Source organism: Ornithorhynchus anatinus, chromosome 18 (assembly GCF_004115215.2).
Source record: "Ornithorhynchus anatinus isolate Pmale09 chromosome 18, mOrnAna1.pri.v4, whole genome shotgun sequence".
Taxonomy (NCBI): domain Eukaryota; kingdom Metazoa; phylum Chordata; class Mammalia; order Monotremata; family Ornithorhynchidae; genus Ornithorhynchus; species Ornithorhynchus anatinus.
This window is the reverse complement of record NC_041745.1, coordinates 2087377-2103600: the sequence shown is the minus strand read 5'-3', so window position 1 is coordinate 2103600 and position 16224 is coordinate 2087377. Positions and strand designations below refer to the sequence as shown.

The following is a 16224-nucleotide window of genomic DNA, read 5'->3' as shown; positions in this document are numbered from 1 at the left end:
AGTTCATTCATCTGTGTGACGGGAGACAGGCGCTTGGCTACCCTGTGCTTTCCTGGGACTAGTCCCGGAAAACAAGCAGGAGCTTGAGATGCGCTAGATTCCTTTTGTGCCTGTGTGACACTGCTGGGCTCGTTGGCGGCCACTTCTCTTTCCGTTGAAGGAAGTTGGAAATGGGGGCCCAAGGGCCTTCCCTAGCATGTCCTAAATGCAAACCCACCATTTGATGGCCCAGTCCAGCCCGAGCTTGGGTGGGCCTGGTTTGAGCCTGGCGGACCACACCTCTATTGCACAGGGCTTTGTGCAGTTGTGACTAGGAACTCCGCTTCAGCATGGCTAGGAGCAGAGGCTCCGAGTTTTACCTCTTAGGAATATTGCTCAGCGTCTGGATTTGCTCTTCTGCTAATTACTATCTCTCCTGGCTCTAATTGTTAGAGGATTGGGGGAAAGAGATCTGGTTCCATGACAGAATTCTGAGAGTAGAACTATGTCAAGTGTGAGGGCTTGACATACTCCTTTTGGAGGGTTTAAGCAATCTGTTTATGTAAACCCAGACTTCTTAGTGTTGGCCACGAGCTTGCCAGTTATTTTGCTATTTGATATCTAAAGATTCTTTGATGATGAACTCATCCAGCGTTTCTTTTGAAAACCCGTTTTGCTAGTTTGTCTTAAATACAGTTGGTGCTTTTGTACAAGAGCGAGTGTAGGAAAATAAAACCCCACTTGAAGTATTGATCCCATAACACATAATAGGTGTACTTATTCATTTATGCACTCCTGTTTTTGTTGCTAACAGTTGTAGCTATGTTTTCCCTCTGAATTTAGGGCTTTTGAAGGTTGCAACTGAACATGGGCAATTAGCAGAGGCTAAATATGTTGTTAATGTTTATGCTGTGTGATATTTCTGTAATATCTGCTCAGTTTTTATTAATTTTGTGAATTTATTTTCGGATTTTCTTACGCGGCCTTTTTTCCTGGAAGACTAAAGGAACTTCGGATTTCCAAATGTTACCAATCGACTAGTGATGAACTATTTCTTAGAAATTTTTTAAATCCATGAAGGTGTGTGTCAGGGAACCTGGGGGTTTGGTTGACATGGTCAGGGGGATGGGGGTGTGCCCACCCTCAAATATTGGCAACTCTCATAAAGATATAATTGAATCTTTGCTTCCCCCTCTAACAAGGGGGCTAATTAGTTAGGCTTTAAAGTGGTTCTCTGGTGATGCACATGGATCCATATAGACTCTTCAGGAATGTGTAGGGAAGCAGCGAGGCCTAATGGAAAGAGCACAGGCCTGGGTGTGAGAGGATCAGGGTTTTCATCCCAGTTCTGCTAGTTGCCTACTGTGTGACCTTGAGGAAGTCACTTAACATCTCTGGACCTCAGTTTTGAACTGAGTAATCATCTGACAGTTTCCTTTTTTAATGGGAATTGTAATATGTTCATCACAACCATGTCAATGACACCTTTCAGACTTTTAAATTTGCTCCCCCAGAAAAACACCTGTTTTGCTGACATGTTTCAAGTTCACTGGAGGACTTAGTGCCAAAGTTTTTATTTGTAAAGCAGAATACCTCGCGGTTGACTTCATTAGGGCTGTCATCAAATGACTTCCTGTCTCGTGAACTTCAGATTTGCTTGGTTGGGGGATTAATTTTCTATTATCCTTATGCACACACCTGAAAATGCACATTATCTTCTTTATTCAGGAACTAAGTGATGAAATGCCGAGGTTTAAATAGGCAAATTATAGTCAACCGTTAAGTGCTCCTTACCTACAGTAATTTTATCAACCAATGATTAATCGCAAATGCCTCCTGTTAAAAAATCAGAGAAGGGTTAAATACCCTCCACTTACTGTTGGCTTCTTCTTTGCAGGGAATATGTAATTACACTGTAACAGATTGAGACCCTGTAGAGCCGATGTGAATTCTGTCAACCCTAAGTGTAGTCAGACAGGACTTTGAAATGATCTTCCAGGAGTGGTCAGCTAATATTTCCTTGGACTGGATATTAGATAATTGGAGCTCTCTTATTTACGAGGCAAAAAACAACCAATACATTTCCTGATCCTGGTGGAACATTGAGCTCCTCGTTCAAAAGACATCATAGAAATTTATTACCATCATCAATGGTAATAAAAGATATGTAATAGAAACAACATGACCCAGTGGATAGAGCCCAGGGCCTGGAAGTCAGAAGAACCTGGCTTCTAATCCCAGCTTCACCGTTTGTCTGCTCTGTGACCGTGGGAAAGTCACTTCACTTCTCTATGCCTCAGTTACTTCATCTGTAAAATGGGTATTAAGACTGAGCCCCACGTGGGACAATGTGATTAGCTTGTATCTACTCCAGCACTTAGAACAGTGCTTGGCGTATAGTAAGCCCTTAACAAATGTCATTATTATTGTTTTTAATAAAATAATAAATCCCACAATTATCACTATCATTATTATTATCATGTTTTAATAAATTGAAAATATGCAAAATCAAAAACTGGGTACCACTCATGCATGGGTGAAGATTATTTAAATACCCCCTTTTTTTTCCTTTAGGGCTCACAGTAGCTTCCCAAAATGAAGCACTTTTTTGTGTGGAAAGTGGTAGGGAACAGATGCCAGCTACCAATTTGGGTAAATGGGGGAGCACAGACCAAAGTGTGCCCCAGGTGGGCCCAACTAGAGATCTCAATTCAGGCATCAAGCTGGCACAGAAGAGGCAGGGGGTGGGAGGAGGGGATGAATTAAGTGGCAATTAAAAAAGACTTTTCAGGGTTGGAGCCAGAAAGCGCCGGGTCTGACCTAAGAGGGGGAATAAAATCCAAGGCGGACCTAGTTGTTGAGAAGTGGGAAGGGGCTGGATTCAGAGGGTGAGGAATAGTTTACGCAGATGGTGAAAGAGCAGTGAAAGTGAGTGTACGCATGAAAAGAAAGAAGGTGGTCCAGAAATGTGGGCTTGGATGTAGGGGATTGGTAGGTGAGAACTATACGAAGATGTTGATGAAGATAATAATAGTATTTGTAAATCACTTAGTATATACCAAACTCTGTACTGAGTGCTGGGGTAAATTGCCAAGATATTCAGGTTGGACCCAGGACTTCTCCCACATGGGCCTCACAGTCTTAAGTAGGAGGGGAAAAGGCATTTCATCCCCATTTTACAGCTGAGGAAACTGAGGCCCAGAGAGGTGAAGCGACTCCCCCTGGGTCACTCAGCAGGAAAGTGGCAGACCCAGGTCCTCTGGTGCCTAGGCTCCTTCCACTAGGTCACGCAGCTTCTTTAATGTTGTAATAATGATGATGATAATTCGTAATTTGCTATCTGGTAAGTGTGTACTATGTGTCAGGCACTGTACTAAGCTCTGGGGTGATACAAGCAAATCGGGTTGGAGCCAGTCCCCGTCCGACATGGGCTCCCAGTCGTTATCCCCATTTTACAGATGAGGGAACTGAGGTCCAGAGAAGTGAAGTGACATGCCCAAGGTCACCCAGCAGACCAGTGACGGAGCAGGGATTAGAACCCGGGTCCTCCTCACTCCCAGGCTCAGGCACTGTCCAGGAGACGGTGCTGCTTCTCTACCCGTCGTAAAGGGTAGTTGAGGCAGATGGCCTTAGTTTCACGTTCAGGGAGAACACCCAGCAGTCTCAGAGGCAAAGGGAGTCTGGATCCAACCCTTCCCATCCCAGACAGGTTACAGATAGTTCTGTGTCTCGCCCACGTCCCTGTGCTAGTCATCTTTTTTCAGAGGACACTGATGATCTGTAGATTGAATTTTTCAAATGCCCCACTTGGTAATTCGACCCAAAACCCTAAATATGTTTTCTTCTTTGTACAAAAAAGTCTGCCTACACTAATATTCTCTAACTGCCCCAGGTGAAGGAAAAAAAAGCAAAATAATTGTGCTAAGACTCAGAGAACATGTTAAATCCTAGCTTAAAGCTTCTTCCTGACTTTGTTCAGACCCAGTCCTTGAGTTCACCCTCTACTTAAACCTTTGTGAGGAGAGAAACATTTTAAACACAAAAAGTGGGAGAATAGCTTGCGAGGGATGGTAATGGACAGACCAGTAAGGGAGTTTATATATCTGTTCCCTTTCTCTCTGGGGCGGAGGGGTAATTAGAAAGTCTCTGGACAAATCGTGGACAGATATAAACTATTCATTGCAAATTCAAGAGGAGGAAAAAAAAGCCAATTCTTTAGAAATGGGGCAGAAGTTGACACTTCAGTTTTAAATGAAGAAGGGTCAAAGGTTGGGGCAAACAAGACCTACAGTCGGGTAAAAGGTAGTTATTTTTTCTACTAAAGTATCGGGCTGTGGGTCCATCTCCTGATAGTGCTGTGTTCACCAACATGAATAAAGTGGCCAGTTTTGCATACATCTACTTCTGTAGCAGGAGGGCCACATTCTTGCAAAAACCCGCAGCGTAAAGGAAAGTTGAGTTGCTGTATTCACCCACTCCGATGCCCCACACTTGGGCATAAATGGTATCTCCCGATAGCACAGTGGATCCAGGTGGCCTCCTGTTGGTGGCCAAAGCCTTCCTTGACTAACCCCTCCTTCTCTCTTCTCCCACTCCCTTCTGTGTCTCCCTGATTTGCTCCCTTTCTTCATTCTCCCCCTCCCCACCCCATAGCTCCTATGGACATAGCTGTCATTTATTGATTTATATTAATGTCTGTCTCCCCCTGTAAACTTTAAACTCGTTGTGGGTAGGGACTGTGTCCGTTTATTGTTGTATTGTACTTTCCCAAGAGCTGATGTCATGGAGACAGGTAGAGAAGCACTGAGGTATAGTGGCTAGAGCCTGGGCCCGGGGGTCATAAAGACCTGGGTTCTAATCCCATCTCCGCCACCTGTCTGCTGGGTGACCTTGGGCAAGTCCCTTTGCTTCTCTGGGCTTCGGTTCCCTCATCTGTAAAATGTGGATTAAGATTATGAGTTCCATGTGAGAGAGGGACTGTTTTCAACTCGATTTTCCTGCATCCACCTCAGGATTAGTACAGTTCCTGGCATACAGTAAGTGCCTAACAAATCCCACAGTTGTTATTATCTAGGTTGTCCCCCCCCCTCCCCCAAGAACTTCCTGTGTATGCCCGTCCACCTCCACATCAAATGGAAACTCCTCACCATTGGCTTTAAAGCCCTCAATCCCTGACCCCTCCTCCTTCACCTCGCTAAAATCCTACTACAGCCCAGCCCACACATTTGGCTCTTCTAGTGCAAACCTTCTCAATGTTCCTCCATCTCTTCTAGCTCGCTGCCGACCTCTCGCCCGTGTCCTACCTCTGACCTGAAATGCCCTCCCTCCTCATATCCAGCAATTACTCTCCCCCCTCCCTCCCGCCCTTTTCAAAGCCTTATTGAAGATACATCTCTACCAAGAGGCCTTCCCTGACTAAGCCCTCATTTCCTTTTCTTCCACTCCCTTGTGCATTGCCCTGACTTGCTCCTTTGTTCATCCCCTCCTCCCAGCCCCACGGCACTTATGTTCGGAGCTGTCATTTATTTATATTAATGTCTGTCTCCCTTTCTAGACTGTAAGCTCGTTGTAGGCAAGGAATGTGTCCCTTGTAGTGTACTCTTCCCAGTGCTCGGTACAATTGACTGACTGTACACACTAAGCGCTCAGTAAATCCAAATGAGTGATTGACTGATGCCCCCATGCTAGGAAATAGGAAGTGCTTAACAAATACCACTCTCATCATCATCATTACTAGGCCCCAAACACCAGAAGGAGGCTATCGATCAGCAGTATCCAGAGCTTATTTGGGGCAGAATTGATCTCTTTCGATATGATACTGTGCAGGGAAGCTAGTTTGAGAACAGTCTGTGGAAAATAGCAAGGGAAAAGCACAATTTGCACAGTTGAGATCGAGCACTTGCATCCCATCCCCTGAAACTCTTAGGTATTCACCCCACCTCACCCCCACCCCAAAGCACTCGGGTACATTCACCTCCTCCTTATACTAGGTTGCCTCCCTTAGCTGTAATTTGTCAATGTAGGCTCCCCCTCTACATGCTACACTGTAAGCTTCAGGAAGGCAGGGATCGTGTCAACCAACTGTCTGGTACCAAGCACTTAGCCAAGAGTTACCAAGCATTTAGCCCAGTGCTCTGCACAAAGTAAGGTCTCAGTTAAATACTGTTGATTCATTGATTGAGTAGTGGAGGGGTGGGGGAGGAATGGAGCAAGGGGGAGAATTGGAGCAATGCGAAATGGCTACTGCTGCAGAAAATTAATTTAAAAAGCTAGGCTTTCTGCGGCGAAAAATCTCGCAAATCCAAGGCACCCCGCCAGCGGCGATAAAATATACAGATGGGATGGTTGCAGAAGAACAGAATTGTGATGGAAGCATTCCGACTGGTGAAGGTGTGTGTTGGAGGAACACAGGGAAAAGGAACAATTCCCTTCTGAACAAAGAGGGTATTTAAAGGATCCTAGCATTCTGTGGAAGGGGGAAAGAATGTGGGAATCTGGAATGGGAGAGATCAAAGGTGGAGCTGGCTAGGCACTTGGTGAAAGGAGATGATCATTTTTAACCCCACCGGCGGGCTATTTTCATCAGTGACAATAGAGCAATCTTGTGCTTCAATCCAGTATTGGGAAGAAACTTTTTCTGGCATCTAATTACACCCCAGAAATAGTCTCGGGGTTTTAGCCGTTTCCAAATTTTGCTCTAAGTAGTTAATCCGCCTCCCTCTCATTGTGTTTCTGTAACTTTCCTCGGTACCCGATCCTACTGCGTGAATTATACTTTCCTAAGTGATTAGTACAGTGCTCTGTGTACAGTAGCTGCTCAATAAATATGATTGTATGAATGAAGGATTACCAACTCAGTTAAAGGTCACAAAATACCTTAAAGGAGATTGCTAGAGAAATACCTAACTGGCCCATCTGGGGAAGAGAGTACCGTTCTCTCCCATGCGCTTAGTCCATCCCCTGCTTGCAGTGAGCGCTCAATAAATCCCACTGAGTCAGAGTTCATGCTGCGTTCCCGGTTTGACATTCTCTCTGTTACTAGGATTGCATTAATGATGGTTCGGGTGGAAGGCCCTGCAAATTCTTCTGCTCTTTGATTTCCAAAAATGGGATTGTTGGTTGGCATGCTCTGTCTCTCCCTCCCTCTCTCTGTTTGTCTCTCTCTCTCTCTCTCTCTCTCTCTCTCTCTCCCCGGTAAAGAACAGCTGCTCTCCACTTTGCCTGTGACTCTCCCAGGTTTCTGAGAGCGATGACTGTACTTGTGTCACAGGGTGAGGTTTCAAGTTGGTATGTGCGACTTCTGCCAGGGTCTTTTCCCTGTGAGCCCGTTCCCTCCTTCAGACTGAGTCCATCCAGTGTGCAGGGGGTGGTCCCCTGGGCTCTGAGTCTCTGGAAAAGTTTCTGCTCCCTGCCCCTGATTTGCTGCAGCTCAAGTGTGAGTGATGTCAGCAGAACATTGCCGTCTGTATGACGGGTCAGATTTAGTTTGCGTCTCCGGCTGCTTCCTCAGAGCGAGCCGTGTCCGGGTCTTGGTTCTCTGTTTTGGGTTACGGTTACCCTTGGGGCTCTCTCTGTACAGTGTTTTCTTTTTTTTTTTAAAAAAAAAAATAAAATAAATGAAAGTATCAACATGAGCCTGCTGATCAGGAATTGCGGCTGAATTCACAAGGCCTCTCTGGAACTGGAGGGCCGAAGAAGCTCTAGTCTATGTCGATTATTCGGCACCCTGCATTGGAGCGATAACAGCGGCTTCTCCTTTGCTGCGTAAGCTTCTTAGTCTGTGAAGGGGCAAAGTGTATCAGACAGTACAATGATGAAACGAAGGAGAGAGAGGCTGGGAGCTCCATCTCTTCGGATCCAGTAAGGATGGCTGGGGGGAAAAAGAATGACCAGTTAACTTTGAAATTGAAAGTTATCGACAAAACCTTTGATGATCGTGGCCAACAAATGTCATCTTCATATGTTTTAGCGGAGACCTCCCTAGCTTTCAAAAGCAACTGCAGCCTCATTCGTTAAAACATGCTGTTGTTACTCAAAAAGTAAACGGGATGGTTTCCCCACTCCAGCGAATGTGAAATCAGAGATAGTCCAAACAAGTCAGAGGCTATTTTTAGTTTAAAGTGAGAAAAAGAGTATTTAGAAAAATGACATAGTTAAGCAAATGACTGAAATGATCTGCATGCTGTCTTTGTTTTGAATTTGTTATCTGTAGGAGATTTATTGGAAGGTTCTTTTTTTAAGTTACTCTTGTAACAGTAAATATGTGGGGAAAAAATATAAACTTGGTCTCTTTAGTGGTAACAGCGTTGCTCAAGTTTAAAACGTGCATTCCGTTTACATGTCTGTCCAGTCCTGCTCCGGTATCTTGAATGTCTTAGCTAATGTCTTTCCACATTACCTGAAACTATTCTCGTTATAGAGTCTAAAGTCTTCAGGTGCAGGAGAGAATTCTTATTTTTAGAAGAAATGAAATTCAACCAATCGAGCCTTAAGAACAGTGGCAAAGTGCCGGCCAAAGTTGCTGGATGATTAAAGAGGAGAGAATTAGAAGGCTTAACTTTTCTGTCAGTGGATTCCAAACCACATCAGCTGTTTAAGCAGCTATTACTGGGGGAGAGAGGGGGTGATTTCCAGTAAGCAAGGGTTGTTTACCGATAAGATGCCGAATGAACCACTGGGGAATTTTGAAACTGTAAAATTAGCAGTTATTTTACTTCCAAAACTCTCTCATGTTCAGCATTTGCTGAGCCACTGATAATGACAGAAAATGCATTTCAGTTTTTCATACTGTTAAATTTTAGTGCTCCACCTAGGCCTGGGAGCTCTTTTGGGTAAAAACCAAGTGTATTTGAGAATCTGTGCCCTCTTAATATAATATACAGATGACTCCGTAGCCGTCATATACCGAAGAAACCTCCAGTCAGCAAAATCCATGATTGGGTTAAGGGTTCTCCGTGATCGTGGCTAAAAACAGAATTTGGAGCAGTAGGACTTGTAGTTTTAACTTTCTGAACCAATGCGGTGGTTGAGAAATAGATAATTTAGGGTAGGTGTTGCTTGAGTGTGGAACTTTTTAAATGAAGATGATTTATTTGTTTGTCATGGTGGAAATTTTGTTTCAGTAGCATTTTTAAGAAACACACGTGGTCAAAAATCAGTTGCCGCACAGTTTACTTGGGTTACCGTTTAGCCAACTTGGCCACCGGAAAGCCTAATTGGCATAAAGAGGGCCAGCGCATTGTACATGCATTTCTCCTCATCCCAAATGGGGGACCCATTGGTGTTCAAATTAAACTACAGGGCCAGCAAAATGCAGGTGCACGGAGCACAGCCAGCTCTTGATCCCCACAGTAATGAGGTAGACGCAGTTGGGAGCATCAAAAAATCTTGTTGGAGTCGATATTTTTGGCCCCCTTCTCCCACAGAACCCTTGACCGTAGCTATTGACCATGGGCAGAATTCGAGCTAAAACCCCAGTTACTTCACTTCCCCTCCTTCTAGGGAGGTAGGACACATCCCCCAGCTCAGAGGCCGCCAGAGAACGAGAGAAGAAAAGCAGAGTGGCCCAGTGGGAAGAGCCCGGGCCCGACCTGAGTTTTAATCCTGGCTCTGCCGATTGCTTGCTGTGTGACCAGGGGCAAGCCACTTAACTTCTTGGCCCCTCAGTTCCCTCAACTGTAAAATGGGGATTAAATACCTGTTCTACCTCCTACTTAGACTGTGAATCCCATGAGGGACAGGGACTGTGTCCGACATAATTAACTTGTCCCCACCCTAGCGCTTAGAATGGTGTAGGACACATAGTAAGCGTTTAACAAATACCATAAAAAAGAGAGAGAGAAGCAAAAGCTCTAAATCCGCAGTATCCAAATAATTATGTCGATTCTGTCGGAAGTCTGTTCCTGAGTTTAGGACTGCAAGGGAAAGGAGTATTCCGGGCACTGTGTTTGAACCCCCCCTGGGGGGGGGGCAAAAATGGAGCCCAGGACACCCCTTTACCCCTAGAACTGTGGTCTCGAAGCTGAAGGGGAGCCAGAATTGCAAGCTAGAATGCATGAGTGGACTTAAGATGCCTGACCATCAGCAGTGGATGCTTATATGGAATATCAGCAGCCAGTGTTAATAATTCAGAAGCAGCGTGACCTAGTGCAACGAGCTCGGGCCTGGGAGTCAGAGGACCGGGGTTTTAATCACTGCTCTACCACTGGGCTGCTGTGTGACCTTGAGCAAGTCACTTTACTTTTCTGTGCCTCAGTTATCTTGTCTACTCCTTCCTACTAAGTCTGTGAGCTCCATGTGGGATAGGACCTGAATCTGACCTGATTGCCTTATGTCTTCCCCAGCACTGAGTACTGTGCTTAGCAGGTAGTAAGTGCTTAACAAATTCCCGTATTTTATATATATATAAAATCTGCTTTAGCCCAGAATTTGTAGCAGGCAGACACTTCCAACTGAAGCTCCTTTGTTGTTCAGTTAAGGAAATTCAGTCAAATATATATATATATATATATATGTTTGTTCTGAAAGGAGGCTAATGAACTCTTTGAAATGTGTGTGTTTATGGAAATACACTTCAAATATTGAATGGCTCAATAAATAATCACATAATATTCTCTGTTGCTCACTGGGAAACTGCAACCTAATGATATGTTATTTTTATGCTTCACATTAAACATCAAGCGGCTGTTAATGCCACTTAATGGTAATAGCGAAGCAATATTAGGGTCTTGAAACAAAGTAGCTTTAGGAGTTCCGCATTGGCTCCTGGCACTGTTTTTTATCATTTTCTGCTGATGTCTAAACAGAGGCCTTCCGTGTATGGATGATTTTTGACCACTTTTGTGTTCTGAACTTGAAAGTGCAGTAATTGACCGTGGCTATATTCTCTGTGTTGAAAGACATCTTTGTTTGACCCTGATGATTTCTGCTGTGGTGCCTTGTCAGAATTTCTTCTCTCTGCCGAGGAGCTGAAGCTCAGCCACCCTCGCCCTGGCCCCTACCTGCTCCCGCCGCCACTAAGCACCCTAAAATTCCACTGAGTGCCGATTGCGCTCTGGCAACTTCTCCTCTTCCGTTTTTCCTGAACCCACACCCCCAGAGCAATCCCGGCAGCCCCTGCTTCAGCCATCCGCTCCAGTGGAGGTAAGAACGGTCAGGTCAGATTGGGCAGGGGCCGGCTGGGGAGCGGGGGGTCACCTTCTCCTGACAGCATCCGAGGATGGGTGGGCCTTGTCCTTGGGATCCTCGGGGGGCGGGGAGACGGATTGTCATGGGCTCAGTGTGCGTGGGGACAGGGAAAGGACAGGAGATGAAGGACACGCTAGATTATCAAGCCATGGTTTTGTACAGACCCCCACTCCCAGGGCAAAGGTGCTTTCCCGCCGTTTGCGGGGAGAGAGACGGGTGCCCCCTCTAGAAGTCTGCTCTCAGTTCAGCCATCTCTGCTCTGGTTCCCCTTAAGCATCCCGGCTTGAGGTTAACCCATATGGCCTCAGTTGGAGAGGAAAGTATAGGTCTTGAAAGCCAGTCTGGGGGCCCAGTATAGAGTCTCTGTCACTACTAGTGAAGGAAGGGGGCTTTCCTTTCCCCTCCCACCCAGGGGGCCCCTCGGACATGTTGTAGCCTCCACAGCTGCAGACAGGAGAAAATGGTCCCTCGTTTTTACGCCTAACCACGACTAAGGAATCTCATGTGGTTTTCCAAATCGTCCTACTCTTACAATCGAATGCTTGAATGGGAGGAGGAGAAAGGGCTTGCTTAATCGTATGGCGGGGTCGTGCTCAGCCCGGGCCACCGTGATCGAGGGGTGTCCGTCCTTGTTTTCGGGGTACCCAAGTGTGACTCTAAGTCAGTGGGCTTGTTTCAGTGTTAAATATTGGGCAAAATGGTGATTCCTCATCTGGGCGAACCAGGGAACGCGATTAAAAAGTTTTCCTTGAGCAACGTTTGCTACACCGACTCCGGCCGGATTGTAGTAATCTCCTTGCCGATTCAGGTAAAGTTCTCGTCACCCGAATGCAGGGGCGATATCCGAGGCTTTTTGCTTTCTTTCTCTTTCTTCGCAGTGATTTTCCACCCAAGTCATCCTCCCATGAAGTAGGCGAGGTGATGGTCCTCCTTTTAGCTCTGAATATATCCACGGTGTACTAGAGCGTGGTTGTTTGCCAGGCTACATTTTATAATGATGAGGATGATGATGATAATTGGGGTATTGGTTAAGCACTAACCGTGCATCAACCACCGTTTTAAGCACTGGGGTAATTACAAGGGAATCATGGTGGACACCGTCCCCACCCCACATGGGTAAAGTAGGAGAAAAGAACAGGGATTGAACCTGTGATTTACAGATTGGGAAACCTGTGGCACTGAGAAGTCAAGTGACTTGCCTAAGGTCACGTAGCCGGGAATAATAATAATAATGTTGGTATTTGTTAAGCACTTACTATGTGCCGAGCACTGTTCTAAGCGCTGGGGTAGACATAGGGGAATCAGGTTGTCCCACGTGGGGCTCACAGTCTTAATCCCCATTTTACAGATGAGGGAACTGAGGCCCAGAGAAGTTAAGTGACTTGCCCACAGTCACACAGCCGACAAGTGGCAGAGCTGGGATTCGAACTCATGAGCCCTGACTCCAAAGCCCGTGCTCTTTCCACTGAGCCACGCTGCTTCTCCGGAAGCAGCGGAGCTGGGAGCAGAAGCCCGATCCCCTGGCTCCGAGGCATGGGCTCTCTCCACTGCTCTTCGGAGAAGCAGTGGAGCTCAGTGGAAAGAGCACGGGGTTAGGAGTCAGAGGTCATGGGTTCTAATCCCTGCTCTGCCATCTGTCAGCTGTGTGACTTTGGACAAGTCACTTAACTTCTTGGTGCCTCAGTAACCTCATCTGTAAAATGGGGATTAAAACTGTGAGCTCTGGTCGAGCTCATCTAGACTTTGACATTTACCATTTGACTTGGAAAGGGGCCAACACTGTGGACTAGATTGATCAGGAAACTGGTGACAAAATTCACGTCTGAGCCAGTGTGAATTGTTGTTTTGACCGAAGTCTTTCGGCTAATAATATTTTCCAGTAGACTGAGAATGTAAGTGGGAGTGTTTCCCCCCCAACCCCCAGTGAAGGGGAGACACACCCCCTCTTCCTCCGATACTGGTGGGGCAGTTGTGTTCCAGGACCACGTTGCTTGCAATCCTGCCTTTCCATTTTGATGCAGAGTATCTTATAGAGGCAATGTTGATGAACTTGTTCTACAATCAGATGCAGGACAGATAGAGTGTAAAACAGGGAGGCGAAAGAAAAAATGGCGTTGGTCACCGTAAACATTAAACTGTGACAGCTCAACAAGGTAGGCGTTTTTGTGGGCACGATGCGGCCGGGACTCTGGGTTTTGTAATGGTCCTGTGGGCCACTCGAAGATGAATTAATGATGATAATATGATAATAATAATTACAATTATTATTATTATAATGGTGACATTTGTCAAGTGCTTACTAAGCACTGGGGCGGATACAAGCAAATCAAGTTGGACACAATCCCTGACCCACATGGAGCTCAGAAAATCCCCATTTTACAGCTGAGGGAACTGAGCCACAGAGAAGTTAAGTGACCTGTCCAAGGCCACACAGCAGACAGTGGTAGAGGTGGGTTTAGAAGGCAGGTCCTTCTCACTCCCGGGCTAATTCAGCAGTCGTTGAAATGCTTCAGACACGAAGGACAACTCTGTGCTATTATCGAGGAGTGACTCAAACCGGCGGACAGTTAGGACAATGAAGGTGGAGTTAAATTTAAGTTCTTAAACTTAAAGAGTAAGTAGCAGTGAAGTCATTTCAGAGAAGGTATGATTTTTAATATGCGCTGAAGTTGAATGGGTCATCACAAACCTCCCTCTGGAGTTTTTGATGTAAATATCAAAATCTTGAGAGCTAGGGAAGTTTTTCAGAAGCCCCAACCTTAAGAGTTAGAGTGGCAATCGGAGCTATTTTTATGGCAAGGAAAGGGTCACTTCTACAGGGATCTATTTCAGTTTTCCCAACAACTGTTTGCCATAATCACATACAGAGCTCTTCCGCTGGCCAATTGTTGTCTAAGTGTTGTCCGCCGAATCATTCACAGATGTGTGTTCACGCGAGTGCTATAATAATCACTTTTCCATTTCTTGAAATTTTCCATTTTTCATCTTCTTTTCGCCATCAAAAATGGAGGGTGCCCATTGGAAGTAACATGCTTGGAATGGAGGCGCTACAGGCGCTTCTTGAATATGCTGAGAGATGCCAAACACGGGCCAGTATTTTGGTTGTATCAAGCCCTGCCCTGTCTTTGTCCAAGTCACAAATGAGCAAAAGCTACTCTCTGTAAATGGAGGGGATCAAGCTGGGATTTAGGGTAGCCCCATGCCGAAAGTGCGCGGGCCCCCTATTGATGAGCAGATGGGGCGTTTGGTCCTTCTCGCCAATCTACTTGTGCCCCCTTGCCCTTGAGGATATCCTGAGGAGGTTCATGGTTCAGGAGAGAAGCCCATTTTAGCTTAGGGAAACCCAGAAATTTCTGTATTTGCTCATGGGTGGTTTTATTTTGTTTTTTTAATGGTATTTGTTAAGCACTTACTTTGTGTCAGGCACTGTACTAAGCGCTGGGGTAGGTACAAAGTAATCAGGATGGACACGGTCCCTGTCCCACATGGGCTCACAGTCTTAATCCCCATTTTCCAGATGAGGGAACTAAGGCCAGAGAAGTGAAGTAACTTGCCTGAGGTCCTGCAGCAGACAGATGGCGGAACCGGAATTAGAACCCAGGTCCTTCTGGCTCCCAACCCTGTGCTTTTTTCCACTAGGCCATGCTCCTTCTCCTGTGCAGTGCGTATTTATGAAGCAGAAAGGGAAATTGGTCATTTCTTCCGTGAAAATTCAGATATGCGGTACATTTGGAAAATTGCAGAGCGGGTCTGAAGTTCCCTCTCTTAAATCCTCCTCTACCCTTTCCCCCTTTGTTTTTGTTTTGTTTACTTGGTTACAGTGCCAGCTGCAGTCATTCTTGCCACTGCCCTGGGGTTCAGTTTCATTCAGACAATTTAGCTATTGGTACTGATCATCTCATTTACCAGCCGTTGAACCTACAGACTTTATAAAACATCACGCAGGTAAAATGTCGAATTGCGTATATATGAATTAAGCTGATAAAAACCAAGTTCATCAGTGGGGAGGTGTTCCCTTGAAACGTTTTCACATGTTTTCCTTCCCCTCGCACATCTTCCCAGCCAATGGAAGTATGTTTTCTTGTAGACCTTTAAGCTCGCTGTGGGCAGGAGAGACTTGTCTACCCACTCTGTTATATCATACTCTCCCAAGACCTAGGTCCAGTGCCGTGCACCCAGTAAGGACGCAATAAATACGATGAATCAATGGATGAACTCATCTTCCTAATCGGATAGATGAGTTGCCACTCATGCCGCGTCAATTATTCTACTTTAGGGGAAGGTTTTTTCACTCTGAGGAAAATTAATTTGATCCAGAATACAATTTTGTTCAGAATCAGCTCTTGGAAACCAATGAAAGAATGGTGAAAAATTATACAGCTTCGGGGGAGCTCCTGTTTCCGTGATAAGGAGGCATGGGGAGATCTTTTCTGGAAGCACAAACAGGCTCGAGGGTGTATAATAATAATGATGGTACTTAAGTGCTTACTGTGTGCCAAGCATTGTTCCAAGCACTAGGGTTAGATACAGGTTAGGTTGGACATAGTCCCTGCCTATCCTGAAGGTGCTTAATGCAACTCCTGGAACAGAAACTAACAATCTACTCTTTTGTCTGTGTGTTTCCCACCCCAGTTTGGCCCCTGGTCCTTGCTTCTCCCCCTAGCGAACTTGACAATGGAAGCCAAGGACTTACTAGGCCGTAAGCTCTTCGTGGGCAGTGTGTCTGTTTATTGTTCTCTTGTACTCTCCCGAGTGTTTAGTACGATGCTTTGCACACAGCAGGCGCTCAATAATAATATAACGGATCCATCCCCCGCCCATAACAATTTTAAGGATAAAGATCTAGGATAGGAAAAACGAGTGGAACCCCTCCCCCCCCACCAAGGTGACATGGGAGAGGATGCTGGGAGGAAGGCCCGACCCGTTGACGAAACCCTTCGAATCCTTGAACCTCCTACGCCGGTCTCCCTCCTGGATGTCGCGGAAGCGGCAGATCAGACCCAATCTCCTACGACCGGAAAGCCGAAGTCCCACCGCACGGTGAAACTTGTGCAAGAG

General features: G+C 45.8%; 1 protein-coding gene across 1 annotated transcript in view; it reads left to right on the top strand.

The window, feature by feature from the left end:
• Positions 1-16224, top strand: part of MAST2 (microtubule associated serine/threonine kinase 2) — a 207165-nt gene that overhangs the window by 93058 nt on the left and 97883 nt on the right. Inside the window, exon 5 of the mRNA XM_029083079.2 lies at positions 10924-11121. The gene's annotated coding sequence lies outside the window, so the exon portion shown is untranslated. The remainder of the gene's footprint in view (positions 1-10923; positions 11122-16224) is intronic.